Source organism: Mustela erminea, chromosome 6 (assembly GCF_009829155.1).
Source record: "Mustela erminea isolate mMusErm1 chromosome 6, mMusErm1.Pri, whole genome shotgun sequence".
In the NCBI taxonomy this organism is placed as follows: Eukaryota; Metazoa; Chordata; class Mammalia; order Carnivora; family Mustelidae; genus Mustela; species Mustela erminea.
The window spans coordinates 15,131,009-15,150,538 of record NC_045619.1 but is presented as its reverse complement, the minus strand read 5'-3'; the positions used below and the strand labels follow the sequence as shown (position 1 = coordinate 15,150,538).

General features: G+C 40.7%; 1 long non-coding RNA gene across 1 annotated transcript; it reads right to left on the bottom strand.

Moving 5' to 3' along the window:
* Positions 1-2,330: 2,330 nt before the first annotated feature.
* On the bottom strand, positions 2,331-19,388 carry LOC116592884. Its single transcript, XR_004286643.1, has 2 exons — positions 19,290-19,388; positions 2,331-3,400 (listed from the first exon to the last, which is right to left on the bottom strand). It is a non-coding gene; the product is annotated as an uncharacterized LOC116592884 (long non-coding RNA).
* Between the last annotated feature and the right edge of the window lie 142 nt (positions 19,389-19,530).

The window sequence follows — 19,530 nt, the reverse complement described above, 5'->3', positions numbered from 1 at the left end:
CCTCTCTCTGGAATAATTTACATACCATAATATTTGCTCACTTTAAGTGAACGATATAATAATTTTTAGTAAATTTACATAGTTCTGCAACCGTTACCATAATCCATTATTAGAACACTTTCATCACTCCAAAAAGATCCCTTGTGCCCATTTGCAATCTCTCTCTATTCACAACTCCCTGTCCCAGGCAAACACCTTAACTTTCTATTTTCTATCTACTTTCTATCCTTACAAGATTTGCCTTTTCTCTTATTCAACATCGTACTAGAAGTCCTAACTGATGAATTAGGAAAGAAAAAAAAAAACAATACAAGCCATTCAAAACAGAAAGGAAGAAGTAAAACTATTTCTATTTGTAGATAAGATACTATATATAGAAAACACTAAAGACTCCACCAAAAAAACTGTTAGAACTAACAAATACAGTAAAGTTGCAGGATACGATATCAATATGCAAAAATCAATTGCATTTCTATACATGAATAATGAAATATCACAAAGAGAAGTTAAGAAAACAATCCTATTTACAACTGAATCACAATGATTAAAATACCTAGGAAGAGGGGACTCTTGGCTGGCATATGACTCTTAATCTCGGGGTCATGAGTTCAAGCCCCACACTGGGTATAGAGATTACTAAGAAAAAAATTAAAAAAAAATTTTAAGATAAATTGGGGGACCTGGGTGGCTCAGTGTGTTAAAGTCTCTGCCTTCGGCTCAGGTCATGATCCCAGGGTCCTGGGATCAAGCCCCGCATGGGGCTCTCTGCTTGGCCAGGAGCCTGCTTCCCTTCCTCTCTTTCTGCCTGTCTCTCTGCCTACTTGTGATCTTTGTCTGTCAAATAAATAAATAAAATTAAAAAAATATTTTTTTAAGATAAATAAAATAAAATACAATGCCTAGGAATAAATTTAACCAAGGAGACGAAAGACCATACACTGAAAACTATAAGACACTGGTGAAAGAACCTGAAAAAGATGCAAAAAGGTAGAAAGACATTCCATGCTCATGAACTGAAGAATTAATATTGGGTTTTTGGGGAAGAATTAATATTGTTAAAAAGTCCATACCAGGGTGCCTGGGTGGCTCAGTGGGTTAAGCCGCTGCCTTCGGCTCAGGTCATGATCTCAGAGTCCTGGGATCGAGTCCCGCATCGGGCTCTCTGCTCAGCAGGGAGCCTGCTTCCTCCTCTCTCTCTATGCCTGCCTCTCTGCCTACTTGTGATCTCTCTCTGTCAAATAAATAAATAAAATCTTTAAAAAAAAAAAAAAAGTCCATACCACCCAAAGCAATCTACAGACTCAGTGCAGTGCTTATCAAAATCCCTATGGTATTTTTCATAGAAATAGAACAAATAAATATAAAAATTTGTATGGAACCACAGAAGACCCTGGAGAGCCAAAGCAATCTGGAGAAAAAAAGAACAAAGCTGGAGGTATCCCATTTCCAGATTTCAAATTATGTTTCAAAGCAATAGTAATAAAAATAGTATGGTATTGGCATAAAAACAGACATATAGATTAGTGGAACAGAATAAAACCCAGAGATAAATCCATGCATAGGTGGTCAATTAATTACAACAAAAAATCAAAAATATATAATGAAAAAAGGACAGTCTCTTCAATACATATTGAGAAAACTGGAGAGCCATTTGCAAAAGAATAAAACTGGGGCACTACTTTACACCATACACAAAAATTAACTCATAATGGATCAAAGACTCAAACATAAGACCTGAAACCATAAAACTTCTAGAAAAAAACATAGGTAGTAAGCTCCTAGACATTGCTCTTGGCAATGATTTATTGGATTTGACACCAAAAGCAAAGGCAACAAAAGCAAAAATAAGCAAGTGGGACTACATAAAACCACAAAGTTTCTGGAAACCATCAACAAAATGAGAAGGCAACCTACAGATTGGAAGAAAATGTTTACCGATCACATGCCTGATAAGGGGCTAATATTAAAAAGTATAAAGAATTCATACAACCCAATAGGAAAATGATCTATTTTTTATTTTTTGTTTTTAATTTTTTTAAAGACACATTTATTCAGCATCATGATCAGACGATTACATTTATCAATCAACAGCATGGGTGAAAAAAAAAAAAACTACATTAGAACCCTTTCTTGGAATGCTTTACACTTTCCATAGAACAGAAACTAAAATAACCTGTTAAACAATCAGTCACAAATACAGACACTGAGTTTTTTGCCCATACACATCAGTATTGTCTAAAACATGTTTTCTTTGTAATAGCTCGGTCCTGCCACCACTGTGTTTGGCTGAGATCACAAATCTGTTGTAACCTGTAGCTTCCCTGTCATTTCTCTGGCTCTCCTCTCCCACTGAGCTCTGCTTCCTGGAAGCAATGGAAACCTCCCGCCACTGTCATTGCTACTGCTACTGCTAGAACCACTGTAGCCACTTTGGTTTCATGATTTAGTAAAGTATTGGCCTCCACCACCACAGGGGCCGAGCTTCAGCCTCCAAAATATCCTCCTGTCATGGGTCCAGATTTTAAAGATTGATTATTATAACTGACAAAATCATTATAGCCTCCACCACCTCCAGAGTTGCTTCTAACATTACCAAATCCACGATATCCATCCCCACTGTCACCATATCCACCACCATCTTGACTGCCATCTAAGTTTCCTGTATGACCACGGTTGTCATTCCCACCGAAACCACCTCCACGACCACCACCAAAGTTTCCAGAACTACCTCGACTTCTTTGGCCAGATAAAGCACTTGCCCCCTCTTGCTTCAACAGGGCTCTCCTTACTTCCCAGTTGGGGCCATTCACAGTGTGGTATTTCTGAATGACAGTCTTGGGTACAGAGTCATGGTCATCAAATGTTATAAAAGCAAAGCCTCTCTTGTGGCCACTGCCTCAGTCAGTCATGATGTCAGTCACGTCAGTTTTTCCATACTGTTCAGAATAATTTCTTAGATGATGTTCTTCAGTGTCTTCTTTAATGCTGACAAAAATCTTTTTCACAGGGAAGTGGGCACCATGTCTTTGAGAATCTTCTCTTGAGAGAGACCTCTTTGGCTCCACAACGTTTCCATCCACCTTGTGTGGCCCTGCCTTCATGGCTGCATCCACCGTCTCCACAGTGGTGTACATGACAAACCCAAAGCCTCTGGAGTGCTTGGTCTTTGGATCTGTCATTACCACACAGGCCATAAGTGTTCCCATTGCTCCTAGCGGCTCCTCAGACTCATCGTTGTTGCCGAGCTCAAACCTCAATGAAGAGCTTCGCAGCTGTTCAGGGTCTGTGGGAGACTCTGACTGACACATGATGGTGGTGGGAGGGGAGATTTTAACAATGCTTACCTGGCAGTGTCCACAGGCAGAAAGGCACAACCTGGTTTTTTAAATGGGCAGAAGATCTGAAAGAGACATTTTTCAAAAATAAGACATACGGATGGCCAACATGTACCTGAAAAGACACTCAGTATCATTAATCATCAGGGAAATGCAAATAAAAACCACAATGAGATAATTGCCTCATGCCTGCTAAAATGGCTATATCAGAAAGGCAAGAACTAACAAGTATTGGCAATAATGTGGAAAAAAAGGAACACCTGGGCGCTGTTAGTGGGAATATAAATTAGTACAGCCACGATGGAAAAGACTATAGAAGTTCTTCAAAAAATTAATAGAACTAATATGTGATTCAGCAACCCCATTATGGATTCAAAGAAAACAAAATCACTATCAAAAAGATATCTGCACCCCCATTTATTCAGTATAGCATTATTTCCAATAGCCAAGACACGGAAACAACCTAAGTGTCCATCAATGGATAAGGAAAATGTGGCATACATATACAATGGAAAACTGCCCATAAAAAGGGAAATTCTGTCATTTGGAACAATGTGGATGCAACTTGAGGGCAGTATAAGTGAAATACGTCATAAAGAAAAAGACAAATACCGTATGATCTCATTTACATGTGAAATCTAAAGAAACAAACAAGTGTTTTACAAAATGCCACTCAGCGATACAGAGAACAGATTAGTGGTTGCCAGAGGTGGAGCGTGAGGGGGCAAGAGAAATGGATGAAGGTGGTGCAATACAAACCTCCAGTTACAAGTAAGTCCTGTGATTTAAGGTACAGTAGGCTTCACAATACTGTACTGCACACTGGAAAGTTGCTAGGAGAGTGGGTCTTAAAAATTCTCATAAGAAAAAAAATGTAACCATGCATGGTGATGGATGTTAACTAAACTTCTTGTGGTGATCACTTCACAATCTATACATCTACTGAAACATTATGTTGTGCACCTAAAACTGACGCAACAATACATGCCAATTATATCCCATTTTTTTTTAAAGATTTTATTTATTTATTTGACAGAGAGAGACCACAAGCAGGCAGAGAGGCAGGCAGAGAGAGAGAGAGAGGAGGAAGCAGGCTCCTTGCTGAGCAGAGAGTCCGATGCGGGGCTCGATCCCAGGACCGAGATCATGACCTGAGCCGAAGGCAGCGGCTTAACTCACTGAGCCACCCAGGCGCCCCTATATCCCAGTTTTAAAAAGAGATTTGCCAGGGCACCTGGATGGGTCAGTCGATAGAGCACGATCTCAGGCTTGTGGGTTTGAGCCCAAGGTTGGGTATAGAGATTACTCAAAAATAAAATCTTTGAAAAAAAAATCAAAAGGGATTTGCCTTTTCTGGAAAAGTCACAGAAATGAGATCATGTAATGTGTAGTCTTTTGCATCTGGATTCTTTCACAAGTGGGAAATGTTATTGAGGAATGTTGAAGCATGTAATGGCTTGTATGTACCAGATGCACTAGCAGAGGCAGCCAGAGGAGGTGCTGATAAAAGTTATGAAGAACAGAATATGAAAGTAAATCTGATTGATTATGAAAATCAGGACGTCAGAGTAAGCCTGATTAAGAATCGTAAAAAGATGATGTCAGAGTAAGCTCAATATATCGAGTAACACAAATTGAAAAAATTGCTTTATCTATTAAAAATAAGATGGGGGGAGGGCAGCTGGGTGACTCAGTCCGTTAAGCAACAGCCTTTGGTTCAGGCCACGATCCCTACTTGTGATCTCTGTCAAATAAATAAATAAATAAATAAAATCTTTAAATAATAATAATAATAAAATTATCTAATTGTATATTATGAATTGTCATGTTCCTTTGGGTCTCAATTTCCCATTCTTCCTACATACATGGCGTGTCTTTGAGGTCAGGCTCCTCGCAGGACCAAAAAAAAAAAAAAAAAAAAAAAAAAAAGAAAAGAAAAAAAGAATGCTGTATAACAACTTTAGGTTTAATTCCAGATAAATAGAACTAAAAATCCACTGTAGCTTTGTAGCCACTTGTAACTTGTCTACATTGTGGCATTTTTTTGCTCAATAATAAAATTATCCGGGGTGCCTGGGTGGCTCAGTGGGTTAAAGCCTCTGCCTTTGGCTCAGGTCATGATCCCAGGGTCCTGGGCTCGAGTCCTGCATCGGGCTCTCTGCTCAGCAGGGACTCTGCTTCCTCCTCTCTCTCTGCCTGCCTCTCTGCCTACTTGTGATCTCTGTCAAATAAATAAATAAATAAATAAAATCTTTAAATAATAATAATAATAAAATTATCTAATTGTATATTATGAATTGTCATGTTCCTTTGGGTCTCAATTTCCCATTCTTCCTACATACATGGCGTGTCTTTGAGGTTCATGTATGTTGTTGCATCGATCAGTGGTTTGGTCCTTTTTAACTGCTGAACAGTACTCCATTGTATGGATACAGAGCCTATTCTCATTATTCCTGGTAGTTATGTTCTACAAAATCATTCCAAACACTGAATTTAGCGAATACTGAATTATTGACCTTAGGGGAAATGCAGGGTTAGGTTCCTGCAACGTGTCATTTTCATCAGCTAATAATATGTAACTTTGTTTTGTACGTGTTTCTGTCTAAAGACACCATATTTACTATTTAGTGTTGATTCATTAATATTGAATTCATGGGGGCGCCCAAGTGGCTCAGTTGGTTAAGCAGCTGCCTTTGGCTCAGGTCATGATCCCATGGTCCTGGGATTGAGCCCTGCATTGGGCTTCCTGCTCAGCAGAGAGCCTGCTTCTCCCTCTCCCTCTGTCTCCTGACTTGTGCTCTTTTGCTCTCTCTCTGTCGAATAAATAAATAAAATAAAATCTAAAAAAAAAAAAACCACTGAACTCATGGAAAACAGCACTATAGCTTATGCCTAAATGAAGCTTCTCTAACACGTCTTCTTCTCCACAAGGTGCATCACAACCTTCTTGTGCTTAGGAATGCTAGCCAGCACTTCAGCCCTAGGCTTGGATGCCTTTTTAAACAAAATCACCAACAAAAAGCACCAAAAAAATGTGAAAAACATGGCATTAAATAGACTGCAAAAGGACAACTGTGTATAGGAACAGGACTGAAACGAGAAGGCAGAATGTCACCTTGTCTGACCTCAGCGGGAACATGTTCGTTGGGTGGCTCAAATTTTCTGCCACTTTGCACATGTGCATATCCAAAAATGGCCTGGAAATTCTGAGTGATTTTGAGGTTACAAATAGGTTTTAGCAAGCAGGGAAATCTGCTTTTGCGGAACCCATGAATAATGAGAATTGACTACTATATTTTATCTATTCACCAGCTGATGAACATTCTGGTCATTTCTACACTTAGGCTATTGCCAATCATAGGAACCTCTGTGTACAAGTCTCTGTGAAAATATTTGCTTTTTATTTCTCTTGGGCAGATACCTAGCAATGGAAATGCTAGGTCATATGTAAGTTTGTTTACCTTTTTAAAAAACTGCCAAACTGTTTTCCAAAATGGTTGTACCATTTTATACCCCCACCAGCCATGTCTGAGGGTTCTAGTTTCTCTAGGACTATAGTAAAATCACCATAGATTGTAGCCTATCTTTTAATAATAGCCGTTTTTGTGGGTGTGAAGTGGTATCTCAATATATTTGATTTTCATTTCCCTAATGACTAGTGATTTTACACATCTTTTCAGGTATTTATTAGTCATTCATATATCTTTTACAGGTAAAATGCTTATTAAAATATTTTGTTCAGGGCGCCTGGGTGGCTCAGTGGGTTAAGCCTCTGCCTTCAGTTCAGGTCATGATCTCAGGGTCCTGGGATCAAGCCCCGCAGCAGGCTCTCTCCTCAGTGGAGAGCCCGTTTCCCACCCTCTCTCTCTGCCTGCCTCCCTGCCTACTTGTGATCTCTCACTCTGTCAAATAAATAAAATCTTAAAAAAATAATAAAATATTTTGCTCATTGGGTTTTTTAATTGTGTTGTCTTTTTTATTATTAAGGTCTTTCTATATTCTGGATACAACTCCTGTATCAGATATAAGATTTGCGAATATTTTCTCTGAGGTTTGTCTTTCTATTCCAATGGTGTATCATGAAGTACAAAAGTTCTATTTTGATGACGTCTAGTTTATCAATTTTATCTTTTCTGGAAGTGATTTTGGTGTTGTACTTTTTCTAACCCAAGATCATGAGTATTTTATGCTGTTTTCTTCTTGAAGTCATATTCTTTATCTTTTAATGTCCAATGGTTTTAATAAAATATTGTGTTGGGCATTATTGAGCAAATTTTCCCTAAATTATTATGTATCAGTTAAAATGTAGATTTCAGGTTTTTTTCCCAGAAAAAATATATTTTAAAATTTTGCTTATAAGTATTTTTATGTTCTGCTGTTCTGCTTTTCTTCTTAGGGGAGAATTAAGTATTTTGCCTGTCTTTTATTATTTGCCATTTGCTCTAGCCTTTTCTTTTCTCATTTCTAATCTCTATGCCCCTAACTGTGCTTTCAGTCATGCCTAGTCTTATTTGCAGACTTCTTAACTGCAGACTTCTATAGACAAGCACTTATATATACAAGCCTGGAGTTCAAGGGAGAGGTCTGGACTAAGGTATTACTTTAGGAGTAACTGGCCTATACATAATATTTAAAGCCACAATACAAGAACTAGAGGAGTAACTAAAGTTACTCAATCTAGGGGGTTACTTCTCTTTCTTTCTTTCTTTGACAGAGATCACAAGAAGGCAGAGAGGCAGGTGGGTTGGTGGGGGGAACAGGCTCCCTGCTGAGCAGAGAGCCCAATGCGGGACTCAATCCCAGGACCTGAGATTACTGAGCAGAAGGCACAGGTTTACTGAACCACCCAGGCGCCCCTAGGGGGTTACTTTTGATTAAGATATCTGAAGCCTGAGTTGAGCCCTGCGACTTAATGTTTCGAAATCAAGATGAGAAGGCACTAAAACATGAGATTTGTATGGAGCCTAAAACACCAGTAAAGACCTAGTAGAGAGCCCAAGAACCCATTCACAGAGCAGCCACCTCTTCTACCTTGCCATGAGGTCATCCTGTACAACACGCAGCCCCTTTGTGAAGGGGTATGGTGGGGAAGACCACCCTGAAAAACTAAGCATTTATCCCTAAGGAGGCTAAGTAGACTCTAAATTAACTCTTTATTATGGAAAGAGACTGAGTTACCTATAAGAGCTGGCAATTTATGATTTTTCCTCTGCCACCAGAGGGAATCAGAGCATCAAGGCAAGTTATACGAATAGAGGGCTATATGTTTTCACATTTGGGTATAGTAGGAAAAATTCAGATTCTGCTACATTGATCAACAATTTAGTCAAAGACATCCATGTTTCTCAGCTCCCCTGAAGCTCTGACAGCCCCAGTGGATCCAATGAGCCCTCAAGCCTCAATAGCTTGAAGGCAGAAGATGTTGTGCCTTCAACTGTCCATCACAATACAAGCAGCTCCTATATATGGAATATTTACTCTGTGGGTAAGCAGTTTAATACATTGTTCCTTGAGCATCATCACAATCCTAGGAGATGAGGACTATCAATCAGTCTACATTTTAGAGATCAGGGAAAAGAAGCCCAGACAGGTAACCTGATCAAAGAAGCAGAGTCATGATTAAAACCCAAGTCTGTTATAGCACCTGGACTTTGATTCACCATATCATATTGCTAGTCACATCACCTTGAAACTTAGGTTTATCTACTCAAGGCTCCAGGAATCTTGAAGGAAGGGGGAGCATAATTAAAACAACACACTAGAGAACAACTGAGCTGAAAGGGTTGGAGGTCACATCTTTCATAAGCATAGCGGCACTGACAGATATAGTTTGCTCAAATTTTGTCACTCCTATAATCCATCTTCCTAGGAAGCAATGGGCTGTGGGACTAGTGGTCTATTTTGGGAGTATTAACTAGCACAGAGGCTCTGAAAAGCTAATTAATCTCTTGGCAAATAAATGATTAGACCCCATGTAAGGATGTGCCCTCAAAGCAAAGAAGGAAAGTAGGTCAAGGAGTCAGTGATAACAAATTTTAGCTTGGCAGTTTTTTAGACCTAGGGAGAGATTAATGTTGGCTCCTTCACACTTTGGTGAAGGATTTGTGGTTATTTCCCTCAAATTCTATGTGAGTATATATGACAGATTTCAAAAGTTGCTCTAAAACAGGGTTTCCTCTCTTGGAATTCATTTGCCTTTGCATATTGTTTGATATTAGTATTTCATGTTAGGAGAAATCTGTCTTCCCTGGTTATAGAGGATTTAAGATCCTAGATATCCTCGGGTTTTTCTTTATCTTCAGCTGTAAAAGAGAAACCATACCCTTTATAATGCATTCAGTATTGCCTAAATCATAGGTGGGAAGTAGTTCCCCAACACAGGCCTAATTGAGAGGCTCTCTTACTGAAGTTCACACAAATCCCAGACAACCATACTGTGCTCTGGGTCAAATAGAAAATGTTAACTCAGTAAGTCCCCCATCCCAGGGTAAACATACAGGTTCTTTTAACCTATTACCGATGACAATAAAGACCCTATGCTGCTCTACTGTGCATTTTTCTTAAAGCTCTACCTTGCTCATCTTCACCCATTGCCATTTAACTCTTTATCATTGAAAAGGCTTCTGTCAGGTGAACTCTGCTACCATTTTGGGTGTTTTGTCCCAAGGTGAAGTTTTTACTACTAGTTCCCTTTGTGGGTCTAATATTTATACTGGATGTGAGTGGAAAATAATAATCATTCCACTCTGCCTACTTAAAAGTATCCAGCTCAAGTCCTTGTGAAAGTAGGCACTTACTACTTACTAAGAAATAACTTCCTCCCACCTCCTTATCTTAGAAGCTCTCTGCAGGCTACATCCAGATCTCTCTTTTCTGTATTCATTCAGTCCTCACTGTCAGACCACTCATTTGACATTTATTTGTATTATTCTTCAATGATTTATAAATGCCTATGTCTTGCCTTAAGAGTGAACTACTTGGGGATAAGATTTGTATCACCTATCTTCTAGTGCTAAACACACGGATGGTATGTAAGAAACACCCAATGTTTTTGTTAGATTCTTCTGGTTACAAGAAACAAAGGCTACAGCAGTTCCCTCAACTAATAAGAGAAACTATTCAAAGAGAAACCAAAGCCAAACAGCCCATAGGAAGGGCAGGGCCTGCAGCAGAATCAAGCTATAGGATACTTAGCATTCTACTACTCTAGAGGGTGGAACCAGGGGTAGAAACCACATTTAAACAGGGTTGTTTTTAAATAAGTTGTTTTCTCTAGGCAGACTTGAGTCCCAATAATTCTAGCAGGAAAGCTGGTTTGAAGCTAATCTGGTAAGGGATATGGAAAGATAACTTTTATTATCTTCCTCAATCATAGAGAGCCTACCAGTTCAGGGTTACAGACCTTCATGAGATCTGGTTACACTTACTGTCCTTGCCTTCCATAAGATGTCTACACAATCATCTTCCCAATTCCACCTCTGTTTAACTCTAGCTCAAATGGGTTTCTCTTTCTCACAACAAAATGATCCCTTTCTAAAAACCAATTTCCTACAATAAAATGGTTCTTCACTAAGCTCAAGATAGCCTATTAAAGTATCCACTTTATTTCAACCCTACCATAAATTTTATTAAAATTGTTTTCTGGGGTGATTGGGTAGCTCAGTGGATTAAGCATCTGACTCTTGGTTTCAGCTCAGGGTCCTGAGATCCAGCCCTGCATTGGGTTCTGCACTCGGTATAGAGTCTGCTTCAGATTCTTTCTCCCTCTCCCTTCCCCCTCCCCCTCTTCACTTGCTCTCACTCTCTCTCTAAAATAAATAAATAAATAAAATCTTTAAAAAAATTTGTTATTTTCTTTTCAATAATTGAATTTCCCCCTTTTTGGAACTATTGGGAAGAGAAAACACTACCTTTAGTGTAGACATTGTAGCCTGTGCTGTCTCTTCTGACCATGGAGGGGCTGGGGCGGGGAGACTGCAAAAAAATGCAGACTACACTGGGCTTGAAAAAATTCTAAGTCATATAAGGAGAGAAGAGCCAGACAAAATTTCAGTGGCTGCAAGAAGAAAAGAAGATCAATTGACTGAAGAAATAAAAGAATCTTTAAGCAATTATAGACTCTCTGTCCCAGTTCTGGGTTAGGAAACTCAGACAGAACTGCAGAACAGGAAAAGGAACTGACAAATGCCAAAGAGGAACTTGAATTCAGGGATAAAAAAAATGGGGCTAAGTCAGAAGGAGATTTTTCTTTAAAATTCACTATAGCTGAGCAGAAAGAAGCGATGCCAGGGAAATCTGATGATATGGAATCCCTAACTAGGAATATACAAATTAAAAATGACTTTATGAAAGATATGAAAGTACAACTGGTTGACCCCAAAGACATACTGGATATGAAGTGCTTGACTCCAAAATTTTTCTCCTTCAGGAAAAATTTCTTGAATCACTGTCAAGATACTTCAGGAAAGCAAAGTCAACAGTAGCTACTGATGCTGGAAGAGTTGGTGGATAAACCAACCTGGCACATTGAGACCCTTTAAGCAGACAACTCTATGGCAATCTGATAGAAGTTTCATATTCACCGAGGGAACTATGAGTGAGGCTGAATTCTGCAGCCTGGAAGGTTTCCAGGTACTGTGCAGTCTTCTTTAACTGCTTCTTAGAAGGCACCTGGAGGACTTAAGCAGAATGAAGACCCTGGCCACCACTGCCACTGTAGAAAAGGGAAATGAGAAAGTCCATTAAAAGGAGGCCTTCTGCGCACTAGTGGGTGACATCCAGGATGGGCCATTAGCATTGACTGAGAAATTAATCTCAGATTAATCCACCTGTATCTCTGCTAGATCTCCACATAACATGTTAGAGGTTATAAAAGTATTAGCGCATTTGAAATCTTCCTTAAACGAGATACTTACCCAAGAGAAATGAAAGGATGTTCACACACACACACACACAAAAAAAAACAAAAAAAACCTGGACACACAATTTATAAGAGCCCCCAAATGGAAACACTCTAAGTGCCTTTTAATTGGTGAATGGATAAGCAAATATTCTCATCTTTATTCCCTTTTCCTAGGTCCAAAGGAGAGCAGCCACATATGCTCCTAAAGGGGAGCATTTCGTAGCATGCCCACTTCATGAACATCCCGTCAGTGACACAAGCCGAGTTCAAAGATGCTCAATTTGCTTCTACGTTTTTACCTACTTTTGCCTACTTGACCACTAGTGGCCCTGGTAGGCTCTCAAATGCCTTTACCTCTACAGTACAGCACTAGGAAACTCATTTTGCAATAAACATCTTCCTGCAAAGCTGTAAATCAGAGTTTTTGAAATCCAAATATATTTTCCCACAATTCTTAGTTTCAGAGATGTTTTATCTTAATTTCTGATTCATAATTAGTTGGCAGTAACTTTCAACTGCAGCTTTAAGTTACTCTATTATAAACCAAATAGTCCCCCCCCCTTTAAGATTTATTTATATGAGAGAAAGAGAGCTTGAGCACAAGCATGGGGGAGGGACAGAGGGAGAGGAAGACAAGCAGACTCCCCACTGAGTGGGGAGCCTGACACAAGTTTTGATTCCAGGACCCTGAGATCATGACCTGAGCCAAAATCAAGAGTCAGATGCTTAACTGACTAAGCCACCCAGGCACCCCTCTACAAAAACATTTCAACGTACTATGAACTTACTCTACAAGAAAAAAAGGACAAGTTGTTTCATAATGTGGATTATGCACTAATAATTTATCTTTTTAAGATTTAGAATTTAATTATCAGGTAGGCTACTGTTGTCTTTGTATTCATAGTGCCCCGTGGCCCTACCTCATCTCAACTTTTCTTCCATTTCAACATTTTTCTAAAATCAGGCTTATTGAAATATAACTGACATGCAATAAAATTGCTTCTAAGATTTCTTCAAAACTCTTTGAGGGTGATTTTTTAGAAGATTTTATTTATTTATTTATTTGACAGACACAGAGAGAGAGAGAGAGTGAGTGCAAAAGCAGGGGGAGTGGCAGGCAGAGAGAGGGGGAGAAGTAAGCTCCCTGCTGAGCAAGAAGCCTGCTGTGGGGCTCAATCCCCAGACCCTGGGATCATGAATCGAAGGCAAGTGCATAACTGAGCCACCCAGGTGCCCCAAAACTCTTGAGTTTTGAAAGATACAATGTGTAACCCACATCACATTCAAGATACCGAAAAGTTGCTTCACCCTAAAAAGTCCCTTAAGCCCCTCTATAGTCAACACTTCCCAACTCCCATGCAACCACTAATCTGTTTTCTTTCCATATAGTTTTGACTTTTACAGAATGTCATATACATGGAAACACCAGTATATAGATATTTGAATTTGCATCTTTCACTTGGAAGAATACACTTGAGATTATGTTGTTATATCAGTAGTTTGTTCCTTTTACTGTGAATACATTCCACTGTATATACAAACTACTATTTGCTTATCCATTCAGCAATTAAAAGGCACTTGGATTGTTTCCAGTCTTTGGTTATTATAAAAAGTACATCCAAGTTTTTGTGTAAACATGTTTTCATTTCTCTTGGGTAAATATCTAGGAATGGTATTGCTGGGCCATATAGTAAGCTTATGTTTAACTTTATAAGAAACTGCCTGATTGGGGCACCTGGGTGGCTCAGTCGGTTAAGCGGCTGCCTTTGGCCCAGTCATATTGCGATTAAGCCCCATCAGGCTCCCTGCTATCAAATAAATAAACAAAATCTTAGAAAAAAAAACTACCAAATTTTACTCAAGTGTCACTCTACTATTTCCTATAGTCCCACCCACAATGTCTGGGAGTTCTAGTTGCTCCATAACCTCAACAGCACTTGGAATTATTTTTTAAAGATCTTATTTATTTATTTGACAGAGAGAGAGATCACAAGTAGGCAGAGAGGCAGGCAGAGATGGGGGAAGCAGGCTCTCCGCTGAGCTGAGAGCCTGATGCAAGGCTTGATCCCAGGACCCTGAGATCACGACCTGAGCCAAAGGCAGAGGCTTAACCCACCGAGCCACCCAGGTGCCCCTGGAATTATTTTTATTTTGACCAAAGAGTAGTATTTCAATGTGATTTGCATTTCCCTAATGACTAATGAATTCTTTTGCCATCCATTTATCTCCTGTGGTGATCATTCAACTACCCCAATTTTTAAAAAAGATTTTATTTGGGGCACCTGGGTGGCTCAGTGGTTTAAGCCTCTGCCTTCGGCTCAGGTCATGATCTCAGGGTCCTGGGATTGAGCCCCACATTGGGCTCTCTGCTCAGCGGGGAGCCTGCTTCCCCCTCTCTCTCTGCCTGCCTCTCTGCCTACTTGTGATCTCTATCAAATAAATAAAAATCTTAAAAAAAAAAGATTTATTTGAGAGAGCATGAAGGCAAGGGGAGGAGCAGAGGGAGCAGGGACACTCCCTGCTGAGTGGGGAGCCCGACATAAGGTTCAATCTCCAGATCTTGAGATCATGAACTAAGCTGAAGTCATATGCTTAACTGAGACACCCAGGTGTCCCAAGTACCCCAATGTTTTAAAAACTGGTCTTTTTATTGAGTTGTAGGAGTTCTTCATGTATTCTGGATACAGTCATTTATCAGATATGTTTTGCAAATATTTTCTCTCAGTATGTTACTTTTCATTTTCTAAACACTAATATCCAAAGAGCAGACATTATTCTAAATTAATCTTTTAATGGAACTTTGGGTGGTGTAAGAAATTTTTTGCCTAACCTAGGGTCACAAAGATTTTCTCCTGTTTTCTTCTGAAAGTGTTTAGATTTATGACCCATTTTCAGTTATTTTGTTTTTAGCGCATATCCCATTCCTCCCAATAATCCATGAAGCAAGTACTATGGGTTGACAGGTTGTTCTTTTCTTCTTGCAAAATAATGTTCAATTATTCCAACATTTTCTTTTCTTTTCATTGTTTTTCGGTAAGATTCCATCTATCAAACACTCTATATAGAATCTACAAAAGTGAAGGACAGCATTTAGCTGACAATCTTATGGCTAGAGATAGGAGAAGAATTCCCACTTTCTTTGGCAGAGATGTGTAAGTAGCGTGCTTTCTGCTCTGTAGGTATGCATTGTATAGGACAGTCCAGAAAGAACTATCAGTGCTCTCTAGCCAGGGATCACCAGGAACACATCAGTGGTTTAACAACATACACTTATTACTCATTTCTTTTTTTTTTTTTTTAAGATTTTATTTATTCATCTGACAGAGAGAGATCACAAGCAGGCAGAGAGAGAGAGGAGGAAGCAGGCTCCCTGTTGAGCAGAGATCCCAATGTGGGACTTGATCCCAGGACCTTGAGATCATGACCTAAGCTGAAGGCAGAGGCTTAACCCACTGAGGCACCACCTTATTACTCATTTCAGTGAGGGAGAGCACACACTATGGGCAGCAGTGAGGCATCTCAGTAAGAGGAAGGACTTAAGATTAAGATTTGGATTTGTGTTAGCTCATTTGGGGAACTTTAAACTGTATGCTGTCAGGAAGCAGTGGTAAGTCTATGGTTGGGTATCTTAATAAATCTTTTGTGGAAAGTGGAAAGACTAGCACGAGGCTAAAGCTGTAGCTGGTGAAGAAGTAACAGTCACTCACATTATTTGATATTTTCAGTTTGCGTTTTCTATTTGGTGGCTTGGATAGGTTCATGTTTCTGTCTATGTCCAGAAATGGTTATGGAATAGTCTTATTTTTGTCCTGATCCATCATGGTTATACAGTGGCCTTTTCTGATGTTGACATTCTCTGAAACAGTTTATGTTCCATAGGAGACATCAAGGCCTAGCTATGCCAGGCCAGCTCCTAGCAACACCAAGACCTGGGCTGATAGCACCAGGTCATCCTCTTGATGTCAGGGACTGTTTTTTTCTCTCAGAATTTGGTGGTTGAAAACTAAGGCCCTAGAGTGAGGAAAAAAACAAAAACAAAAACATGTTTTATTCCAGGATCTGCTCAGGGCTGTGGGCCCTTGGATAAATTATTTAACTTCTCTATATATCAGTTTCCTCATATGAATATGGGGACGACAGTACTTGCTTCATTGGATTATTGGGAGGAATGAGATATGCACTAAAAACTTGTGTCAAGGGGTACCTGGTGGCTCAGTTGGTTAAGTGTCTGCCTTTAGCTCAAGTCATGATTCCAGGGTCCTGGAATCAAGTACTGCATCGGGCTCCTTACTCAGTAGGGAGCCTGCTTTTCCCTCTACTTGCCACTCCCCCTGCTTGTGCTCTCTCTTGCTCTGACAAATAAAATCTTAAAAAAAAAAAACCAAAAACACAACTTCTGCCAAAAAACCTTAGTTCTATCACACAAAAGGTTAAGAAAGCCACTGGGGCACAGAAAGGAAAACCAAGAATAGTCCAGGTAATTGTTCAGGAAAGTCAAAGAACAGTAAGAAAGTTAGAATAGAAAAGCAAAATAATTTACATTGGGTGATAATCTATATAAAGCTGTTAACTGTCCAGCTCATTTCAAAATGCCAGGATAATGCAATACATTCATAAAAATATGATTAACATAGGAAAATATGTGGACCTTACACCAAGTAATTTGTCATTTAAGTGAATTTACATAGAAGCACTGAGAAGAGTGGTCAACAACTCAATGACGAAAACTATTATTATGCCTATGCTAGGAGGCAGATTCATGTGATGGATAGAAAGTTGGATTGGGATCCCTTTCAACTTCAATGTCTATAAATAATTTATTTTTTGCTTTCATGTTTCTGGTGTACAGCTTGCTTCTTTCTGGCCCTTACTTTTTGAATGCCCCCTCTTGTTAAGCATGCAATATCACACCTAATTTCTAGTTTTTCAATAATGCAGAAGGCTATCTGTGTGTAACCAACCAGAGGAAAACAGTGATCTAAGAAACTGGATAACTGATAAAGGTTGCCTTAAGAATTTGTTTGATTAAAAGAAAGTTATTGCCTGAAGGCTCCAAGGACTCATCATTTTAAGACAATAGTCTTTCAAAATAACATCTAGAAATGGTTTCATTTAAATAATCTGAGAATGAGATTTCACAGAACAGGAGAAAAGACCTGAGTAGATTCAGTCTATAAAATGAAGTGGGCCTGAGTTCTTGAGACTCCTTCTGCCATACCACACTACTCCAAATCAAGAGAGAATTCATTGTAGAATCCATATCATCATGATCATAATATTTTCATTTCAGATCTAGTGGTAGGTGAGCACCAAGTTGTGCTATTCACTTTTACAAGTTTGAAAACCGAGGCAGTAAGAAATGGTGTCAGCCTTACAAAAAATACATGACTATACTGGTAGTTTTACAAGGTTGTAGCGGACTCACAACAACCCAAAAAGCTTCCCTCCATCTTGGTTGGTTTATGTGGTGGTTTTTAACCACTGCTGTGGATTAAGACTTAAATAACTGTAAAAATATAATCTCCCAGGAGAGACCTCAGTTTTATTAATCATTTATACTTTAATAATGATTAAATTCTCTTGCAGAGAGAAAGAAGTGCAAGGGAAGCACAGTGTAATTGTCCACTTGTAATTCTGCCTAGTGTTTACCCTGAAAAAGTTAGGGATTAGGGACAGAGGTTTCTGTGATAATAATAGAGTAGGTACTCAGCTCTTCACATTTTGGGTAAATACCACAATCCTCAGAGCCTGCTAATCATCCAAATCATATTTTTATTTATTTTTGTAATTTTTTTTAGAAAGGGAAGGGAGGAGGGACAGAGAGAGAGAATTCTAGGCAGACTCCATGCCCACTGTGGCGGGGGCTGGATCATGAGATCCTGAACTGAGCCGAAATCAAGTATCCCCCACTTACCTGACTGAGCCACCTAGGCACCCCCAGCCCGCCCTGTCCAAATTATATTTTAAAGTGACAATATTATTTAATTTCCCCTTTAAGTTCTGGGAAACTAAAATGTCCTCATAGTCTTAGATCAATAGTCTAAGTGGATCCGATTTACTGCTTTGATAAATCAATGACTCGGCTGAAACCATAAACTATATTTAGTTCACTACCTTTATGACCTGGGTCAAAGTTAGCTTCTTCCAGGCTGCTCTCTTGGGTTAGCGTGTCCCTTTCTGAGCCTGGTCAACAGTTAGTATTCGGCTGCATCAGGGGGCGGGGGGAGAAACCAAAACAAAACATTGTGTGAGGTTATTGACTGGCTGCTTCGCGTGCGTTCCGTCTCGCCGCCCGGACCGACAAGGAAGATCTCGGACTTGTACAGGAATCCACATTTTGGAAAGCCCTTTCACACCCACAACCTCCTGATACTCTCAAAAGACCTACGATGGACTTCCTCTCCTCTTCGCGTTACGGTGTGGGAGGAGGGGCGGAGGAGGGGCAGAGAAAGGCGAGCGGGTCCCATCACCCCTCTGCGCCCCTCGCCTCCCGGCGTCGCCACGACACCCGCAGTAAGAGTGAGACGCCTCCCGCCGCCCAGAGCTCAGGTGCAGACAGCGTCGTCTCAGCGCTACACGCGTCTCCACACCTTCCAGAACGGCAGGCAGAGCTTCTGCCGCGGCGGGGAGGCGAGAAGAGGCACCCGCGAGTCAGCCGGCGGCGAGGGAAGGGCGCCGCGCCAGGGCTCTAACTTCCGACTCACTTCTCTCTCCACCAGCAGACACCCACTCTCCTCCCGGGAGCGCCCGGCGAGCCCTCAACACTGCAGGAGGCCGGCGACCAGCACCAACCGCAGCGGTTCTTCCTGCCAATTCCGGGCCAGGGCGGCTTTGTAATAGCGACCCCAACGTCCCTGTCGCCACCGCTGTCACCTGGACAGTCAGGGCGCGCGTCAAGAGCTTCACAGTGAAGGGCTGACAGAAGGCCTAGCTCGTCACTATTCTGAAGGGCAGGAGGGGAGGGACGAAGATTGAAGCCCGGGGGCTAAGAGCCCGAAAAACTGGACACCATCCCACCGTCCCTAGGGGAAAGGTTCTCAATTCCGACCGACCGTTACTCGCAGCTGAACGAAAGCTTCACTGAGCCGCGGGGCGAGCGCTTGAACCCTGAGGCCCGCCGCCAGCGCGTTCCCGGGGCTCCGCTCCCCTCGCCCGATCTGATTGGACGGTGGAGGAAAGGGGGCGGGAGGCCCCCCCTGGACAAGGCGCGCGCGCAGGCGGGCCAGGGGTTCCCGCGGAGGTACCCAGGGGGCCAAGGGGCGGGAGCAGGCCGCAGGGGCGCCGCGCGTGCGC